The sequence below is a fragment of the Pagrus major genome, chromosome 19 (assembly GCF_040436345.1).
Source record: "Pagrus major chromosome 19, Pma_NU_1.0".
Lineage (NCBI taxonomy): Eukaryota > Metazoa > Chordata > Actinopteri > Spariformes > Sparidae > Pagrus > Pagrus major.
In genome coordinates this window covers 569,127-578,451 of record NC_133233.1, presented here as the reverse complement: position 1 = coordinate 578,451, position 9,325 = coordinate 569,127, and positions in this window count along the sequence as shown.

Here is a 9,325-nt window from a genome sequence, read left to right as displayed (position 1 = left end):
ACTTCCTTTCCTGAATATTTTTTGGTATGTTTCAGGTTACCAGTGTGTATACGTGCAAAAGAATGACAGCCCGTTGGTCCCTCGTTGTCTTCTACAACATTCTTGACGCGTCTGCATACAACAGGAGGAGACTGTTCTTGGAGGAGCTCGGGCGACAGCTGGTGATACCTCACATCAAGCGACGCAAGGTGAGCATTAAGCTACATTTCTGTTGCTCTTCCTTCTCCCTAATCTGAAAAGTTAATTTAGAAAAGTTAAATGTTTTGGAAATGAATGTTGACATGTTTTATATGTCAGGTATGTCTCTGATCGTTAACTATAGTCAGAATAAGTGATGATTTTATTTATTTTTACTCAAAAACAAGGTAAAAGTTCATTTAAATGAGGTCTTATAGGCGTTAAATTTCAAATGGAATAAAGAAATGGTGTTAATGTGTTTGAATGAAGTTGTTATTAAAGGTGTAACACAGTATTGGGTAAAGTATCCACTTTATATTCTTTAAATAACAGTCAAACCAGACAGGGTCAATTTTGACCCCAGAGGACAGCAGGTGTGATTATGTGCTGCCATTAAAAAAAAATTAAAATGATTCAAAAATGGAATCCTCACTAAACTTTGACATATACCACTCTGTGATAAGTCAAATAGTCAAAATGATATAAAGTCAAAATACTTAATTGTTTCATTTTATTTTCACTCAAAAACAGGGTATACTTTTATGTAAACAAGGTATATTGGCCCTAAATACCTTAAAAAGTTAGTCCTTAATTAGATCATTTCATAAATACATAAATTCATACTTACTTTAAAAACCTACATTCAGATTATTTCATGTACAAAAAAGTTTAAATCTGTAGGGGAACTATAGTATTGCTCCGTAATGTAGAAAGGTTGTGGGACCATTGAAACACAAGAGTAGAGGGATATAAAATGATACGCTCAGGAGAAGGAGCTCACCTTCGCTCAGACCACTGAAAGGGAAGCATCTCTCCACAAGTCAGTCAGACAGTTAGCATTTGTTTGCAGGCCTGAAGAAAACCCAGACAGGGTCGAAACAATGCCCCAGGCACTCGCATTTTTTGTTTAAAACATTTAAAAACAATTTCATTTCTTTAGTTTATATCAAAATTTGAGTTTAAAAATATTAATTCAGATAAAACAGTTCATTTCATAAATGAATAACAAACATCTACGTTATTACATATATACCAAAAGGCTACACCAGAATTAAAAAACAATTGAAAAATATTTACCTACAAGGATGGGAAATTTTGATGGAGGGTGTACTGTGGGGGTCGAGTACGACCGGGGGAACGACCGTGCACCTCCTGTCCCCTTCAGGGGGCAGGCTCAGTTCCCTCAGCCTAACCCTATCTAATTTATTTTGAAAGTATGGTTTCACATAGACAGGACATGGAGCTCGGTGGGATGGTTATTTGGCCGGATTTCCCCCTCAGGGTCCTTGAACCTAGCATGCTTTGACTTATTACACCATTTTATTGCACTGGTTTTGTGTGCCTACCTGTTTTATTCGATAATTATTTGCATTCTTATTCATTAACCCTTTCTCATCTCAGGGGGGTGCAACCCACGCCATCCCCCACCCTACCGATCACAAATGAATAGAAAACCCCCCACTCCTATTACCCCTTTCCCCTTTCCCCCTCCCTTTTTCTCTGTTTCCTCCACTTCAATCCGGCAATCATTTTACATGCCCCCACAGATTTAATGGCATCATCCCTCGATGGTGCAAGACATAACTTCCCGCTTACCACACGGGGGGACCTGGGTTCGCGTCCATCACTCAACCATGTATATAATCCTTACTGTATTTATATATTGCTCCTCCTGACCAGCACAAGGAGGAACACTCTTCCCAGAACGACACCCGGGTTCGAGTCCCACATCAACCTTCTGAGCACTCCTCCTTATGCTCACATTGACACACACCCACACATTATAGCTGAGTGGACGGGGCTTCGCTCTTCCCTGCTGCCCATGCAAACAAACCTCCCCAGGTAACTTAACAACACTATTTCCTCTACCTAACCCTAACCCCGCTTCCATGGAAGGACTATTGCCCTAATTATTAACTCTGCCAAGGAGGTTATGTTTTTGCCAGCATTTGTTTGTTTGTCTGTCTGACTGTTAGCAAGATTACTCAAAAAGTTATGGATGGATTTTGGTGAAATTTTCAGGACTGGTAGGTTATGTCCCAAGAAACAATCCATTAAATTTTGGTGCATATCTGGATCCAGGGGAACTAAGCTGACTTGGTGGAGGTTTGTGCTTTGCCAGTAGTTCTAATTAATTTATGTGTCCCTTCTTTGTATTACAGGTTTCTGTCTTTCAGATGGAACACATGACCTCGACAGTGGACATCAAAGAAGAGCATGGTTCACCAGTGAGTACATATTCACACACACAAACACCAAATTTCTGAGTAAAGCAGTCATACTTAACACAGTATAAGATGATAAACCTTCAACTTAAATCCATTCATACTGTTCAGATTGAAGCTGGGTCAACATTTACTCCATGCGAGGAGGAGTCGGAGTGTGAGGGTGTTGAGGTAAAATGCCACACAAGCAATTTTAGTGACTTTAGTATTTAACATGCACAAATTAAAATTGATGTGACATATACAGTAGTCCTTCAATATACAACAGAATGTGATTATATACTAAATCAAATGTCTGTCAGGCCTGGGCTAGGAAGGAGGACTCAGGAGCAGAATTAGGACAATTAGAGCAGGCTTTTATTGAGAAATTTGTTTTCTTCACTTGAACTCTTGAGCAAGGTGACAAACAAATAGGCTATAAAGCACAATATCTAATCTGCTGGCTAAAAAAAAACAAGCAACAGCACTACAACAAAATGAGGCAAAACAACCTCAAAGAAAAAGGAATAAGGAAACCAAAAATCACTCCTGAGGAGGCAAATAAAAGGACTAAGAACTAAACTACTCTGGCTCACTGGCTATGAAAACTTATAACAAAAAATCACTCCAATCGGAGGAAGAAGAAAAGGCTATAAACATAAAACTACTCTCTCGACTGACTATGAAAAAGAATGAAACAAATGAGGCACTCCACCGGAGGCAAACAAATGGCTATAAACCAGACCTGGAATTCACTGAGAAAAATTACAAACAAAAAGTCACTCACTTAAGAGGATCAAGAACAGAAATACAAACTTTGACTCTTGGCGTGATCAAGGCTGTGAATGAGGGCTGGGGTGCGTGACGAATACAACACTCTGGCACAGAACAAAGGGAGACGCAGACTATAAGACATCAGGTGAGGGAACACAGGTGGAAACAATTAGGGATTAGGGGAGACGTCAGACTGGTGGCACATGAGGAAGGGCAAGTGACCTGAAACGAGAGGAGAGTTACTTTTTAAAATAAAACAGGAAGTTAACGAGACACAAAACCCAGGACAAGACATTCCTCACCATGGTGTGGCAATGTCCAAATTCTTAACAACTATATTCTGATTTACTGTGACAGAGTAGAGTCAGCCAGATTGCTGCAATAGTAGTTCATTGAAGGAGGAGGAGGCTAGCATTTCTAGCAGTTCAGAGGACTTGCCAACATTGGCACCACTGCCTGTGAGTGAAACACACAAATTTATACAATGTCTTTAGCACAACGATCATGGCTAGAAGTACTACAGATAAATAAATAATCCTTGTAGTGATTGTTATATAACAGTATTTTCTTTCTTTTCTCGCACATAACATGTCATTATCCACACTGGGAAAATGCAGAAGACTGACCTATCCGCCAGAGTTTGACAAGTTACTGCGACACCTGTTTGGGAAAGAACTGAAGTGCAAGGACATCAGATGCCAACGGGTAAGTTTTGTTGTTGTATGCTTTAACAACACTGTCTTGCTGCTTTTAAAATGTGTCTCTTCCATTTTATTTACTTTCCACTGTAAAAAAGAAAACTGCCCTCTGAGCTTCAAGGCCTTGGCAGGATTACCTTCAAAACAATGCACATGACAGTGTTTATTTTCCCCCTTTTGTTTGTCCACCTTTTGGATCAAAGAAGTGCTAAAGGAGTCTGCGGAGCTGGTTACAGCGGCAAAGGAGCTAAATCTGCCATTGGACAACATCCGTGGAAGGCTGAGGAAACTGTTTGTATTTGCCAGACTTCTACCAGAAGGACAGCTGGAATTGAGGTACGTTGGGGGAAAAAAATGGCATAGCGTAATGCAATAAGCTCACATTACCAATTTTACTTTAAATTGCAAGGTGTAACCCTAACCAGTCCCAATGTAGCATTCCTACTCATTGAAAATATTGCACAGAAATCACTACTGTAATTACAAGGATAACTCATATTCCAAAAGTGAAATCTTAGATGCTAACTCTAATTAAAAATGGGTGAATTTTGCTAATTAGCAATCAGCATTCCCAACAAGCGATCTTTCATGCCAAACTACTTCAAAAAAAAGAGACTTGAGTGACTATTGACAACACTCCCAGAATGCTTCTTGGTACACTATTGGGGAATGTAAACTCTTTCAGACATCAAAGGGACACAGCCTTCAAAGGAGAATATAATAATCTCTCATTGTTCCATTGAGGCATTGGCAGCCATTCAAATAAAAGATGATGATAAAAGCTTTCGAAAACTAATCACAGGCCTGATGGGTTGCCCATTAAGTAATCAGAAAGTGACTGGTTTAGGATATAAATTCAGGAAGTGTCTTGTTCACTGTAGACAGGCCACCAGGATTCACTTCAGAAAACAGTAAGATGAAATGATACAGATAAAATCCCAATTAGTACTGCTTTCAATTTTTGGATTTTAATCGAAAACACAAATTACCGGGGTAAAATGAAAAGCAGTGATTGTTCCAATATTGGCATTATAGCCGCCAATGAAAGGACCCATATATTACAAAATATTGAATAGAAATCTCTAATGAATCCCAATATAGCATCTATTTCCCTTTACATTCCACATATTAATTATTAATGTTATAAAATATGGTATTTTCTCTATTTCAAGGACCGTGTTGGAATGTCTTTCTCACGACCCAATTTGCCACTTAGGGATGCAAGTACGAACTGTGAAGTGAATTTTGTGTTAAATGGTTTGCAACATGTAGCGTGTTGTTGGCTTTGCTGCAAATGTACACGGTAGCACTGTTCACACAATTCACAAATGTATTTCCAGCAATCTTCAGATGAAGATGTAGATTCAGGACATTAAGGAGGGAGAGGAGGAGCTAGGCTCACAGTTGACTACACATGATATAATGCGCATGCACACACACGCAACCTTAATTATTTTTTTCTTTTTTAAAGTACTTTACTAAAAGTCTGAATAAAGCAGGAAGAGTAAACAGAAGATGTGTAACTATTGACTGTTTAAATATGTGAATTTTCTTTTTGTATTGCAAGGAGCCTGGTGAGGACAAAGAGCCTGTAAAGGGCGAGTGGACCGTCCAAGTGCCTGGTATGTAACATTCCCCAAATGCCGTTTTGCTTCCTAGTGATTCCAGAGATGGAGACATATTACAAAAGCCCATCCAGCTCCCTAACCCAGTCCAAAATGGGGATAGTAGTGTCTAATTTATTTGATTATTTTGTTACATGTAGTCTCTGCTTATAGTCAGATGCCACAAACAACGATGCAAAGAACCTGGGCAGCAAGAGTCCTTGGCAGGGTGGCTGCCCCGCAAATCCCAGACACCCTTCATTGCCTTGTAAGACCAACATGTTCTTCATTTTCTTGTTAAAGTGTGCTGCATTTTAGACTCATGACATCAGTTGAAACTTAAACACTCTACATTCTCTTCCAGCCCACTGGTGATGTGCCTCCACCTCACTACCCTACTGAAAGTCTACCTCAAGCACACGTTGTGGTTGTAAGGACTGGGGTGAGGGTAATACACAACAGCGTTCATGACTGTAGAGTCATACCGCTAGCTCTACGTAAGTATGTAGGGAGCAACCTTCTATTCGAATATTAGAAAGAGTATGGCCTAGACCTGCTTTATATGGAAAATGCCCCAAGATGAATGAAGAACTTATGTTATGGTTTGGCACTATAAACATCAAATAGACTTAACAATGTCCTTTGACTTTACAGGCACCCTTGAGAGACAAGAGCAGTGAGGCGCTCGAGCGTGTGTATGGTTTACTGAGTGGGTATATTGCATGTATCAATGGCCACAGGAAGGGGGTCATCACCAACCTTGCAGTGGAGGAGTTTGCCCAGGCAGAGGAGGATGAGTTGGAACGGAGGATAACTCGAGTAAGAGGATGCACCAAATTACAGCACATAGTGTAGAGTACTTCCCTTTCCACATATTGAATGTCAACTGTCAATGAATTCCAATATATCCTCTAAATTCCTTTATATTCCATGCATGGGTCACAATTTGCTATGCTTCCAAATACAGCATGAAAGTGCTCTACTTTCCACATAATGAATGAAAACTGCTAATTAATCCAAACTTAGCCTCTAACTTCCTTTACATTCCGGATATGGGCAATGATTTGCTATTATTCCACATTTCCACTACATGTCGGCGCTTGCTTGCTTGTTTCCTTCACAGGTTAAAGACCACAAAACCAAAGAGAGCTTTGGTCATGCCCTGATTCCACTTACGAAGAGATAGTACATGTGGTTTTACCGACTAATGTACAACCTACACAACTACCTAACCGGCAACTCTGAACTGGTATTTTCCAACAACAACGGTGGCCCATATCATGAAATACTCACCGCTTTTCAGAACTGCTGGGAGTCATTTGGCCTTCCAGGGAGGCCAACGCTCTCCCTGCTTCGCAGCAGCATCAGCACGTGTAAGACATTTTCATTATTGTCAGATATTAATGACAAGCGTGCACAATTGTAATTATGCACAACTATTAATGTATTTGTAATCATTCCATTTTCTGTAGGTTGGGCGACGTTTGGAGGAGAGCAAGAAGGGAAACATCCACAGGCTGATGTGCCACTCAACAGCCACAGTAGAGAAATTCTATGAGGCTGACCTGGGCTTTGGCGAAGCTTTCCAGACGCGTGAAGACACAGCCAATCGCGCTTGCAAAGACAAACAAAAACAGGTGCAAGATCTACACCAACACGCAGGGTGAGAGCACAGAAAGAGTTGACAAGGACAACAGTGTTTCCATGACTTAAGAGGGAGCAGACAAGGGCAAGAAATGTGTTGCGAAGGAGACAGGACACAAGGAGGGCACAATGCAGTGTGACAGTGAAGCAGGAACAAGCAAGAACATAACACAGGGCAAAGGAAAGAAAATGACAAAGAGACTTATACGAGACAGTGGCAGCAGCGAAAGCTCAGAAGGAGGCAGCAGCCAAAAGCAAAAAGATGATGACAAAGAGGCTTAGAAAAGACAGAGACAATGACCCCGAGAGACCAGCTGACAATGTGGTAGAGGTTGGCTCATCTTCAGAGGAAGAGGAGGATGTAACAAAGACAACAGGGGCACCAGTTCGGGAAGATGCTGTAAGAAAGACAGTGAAACTGCACAAGGCCAAGAAACGTCCCAAGCTGTCTTGCACCCCAGTGAAGTCTACTGGGAAACATAACGAGGCCAAAAAAATTACCAGGCTTTCCTGCTCCCGAGTGAAGTCTCCTAGGACGAGAAACAAAAGCCCAAGAGCAAAGTACATTTACCTCCAAAAGAAGGTTAATGACTCTCCTCTCAAGAAACTCATCAGCCCTAGACGGCTTTGCCCACAAATGTGCCAGGTAGTGGTAAGGCAGTTGGATACCAAGGCTTTGACCTGAAGAGGCAGAGAGCAGTAAGAGCTAGAAAAGGTCTTTATCTCCAGGAACTTCAGGGGGCACCTTCTGGATCTCCTCCTTGGTCTGCTGCCTGTGCTGCGATGCCTTCTGGACCTCTTTAAGGAACTTTAAAAATGAAAGGACAAAAAAAAATGTCAACAGTTCAATTGTTGCAGTGATTGTACAAAAAAAAAAAACTTAAAATCACAACAGTTTTTGTTACAGTGACATTAAAGTGAGAAGTGATTGTAAAAAAAACCTGAAAATCACAACAGTTTTTGTTAAAATAAAACTCAAATACAATCTTTAATACATTTTTAAAAGATTAATAATTATTTTAGTTAAAAATGTAAAGACGTTAATTTACTTTAAATTAATTCAAAACCTTTTTTTCTATTAATAATTTTCATATGTTCAAATAAAGACTTCTGGAAAGTCAGTGTTTGACAGAAGTATTTCTTCTACAGGGATTAGCTGAAAGCATTGATAACCATTCCAAAATGTGTATTTTTATTTTCTAAACTGCAGTATCACCACAAAACATACTCTCGACTGGACCTTTTCTTTATGCTGAAGCACCATCTTTCCTCTGTGGTTTCCTGTGATATAGGATCCATCCTTATATCGGACCACTCACCAGTCTATCTTCAGCTATCTATCCCCCACCAAACAAGAACTGGAAGTTTAACTCTTCACTTCTTACAAATGTTGAAGCTTGTAACATAACAATAAGACTATGGCTTGACCAATACAGGCAAGATAATGCAGCTTCCCCTGTCACCTCTGTGGTAATATAGGATGCAGCCAAAGCCGTGATTAGAGGGCAGTTGATGTCATACACATCTGCAAGAAAGAAAAATATTACCAAACAAACTGAACTACTTACAAAGGAGCTTGTCAACTTGGAGACACTTCAGTCACCCACAGATGAAAACTTGAAGCTTAATGACGTCAGAAACCATCTCAACCTTACTTAAACCGAACATATAAAAAAACTCCTGTTCTTTACTAAACAGCAATATCATGAGTATGTAAATAAACCTAGCAGGCTCTTAGCGTACCAGCTCAAAAAAGAAAGCACCGACCGCATACGCAATGCAAAAGGACAGCTAAAATATGACTTGCAGTCAATAGTCTTCTTTTATAGATTTTTATAAGCAATTATACTCATCTGAAAACCCCTCTATGATTGACATTAACATGTTTTTAGAAAATGTATCTCTCCTCTCCATCTCTGAAGAAGATTAACAACACCTGAACTCTCCATTCACCTCAAAAGAAGTTCTACAGGCAATTATGTCTCTGTCTTCTGGGAAAACTCCAGGATTAGATGGATACTGTGCAGAGTTCTATAAGACCTTTTGGCCACAGATTGAACCTCTCCTTATGCCTATGGTTACATATTTCTTTGAAAATGGGACCCTTCCCGAATCAATGAAGACAGCTGTCATATCATTGATACATAAAAAAGATAAAGACATTGCAGAATGTACATCATTCGGTCCAATTTCGTTACTACCAGTTGATTTTAAGATTATTTCT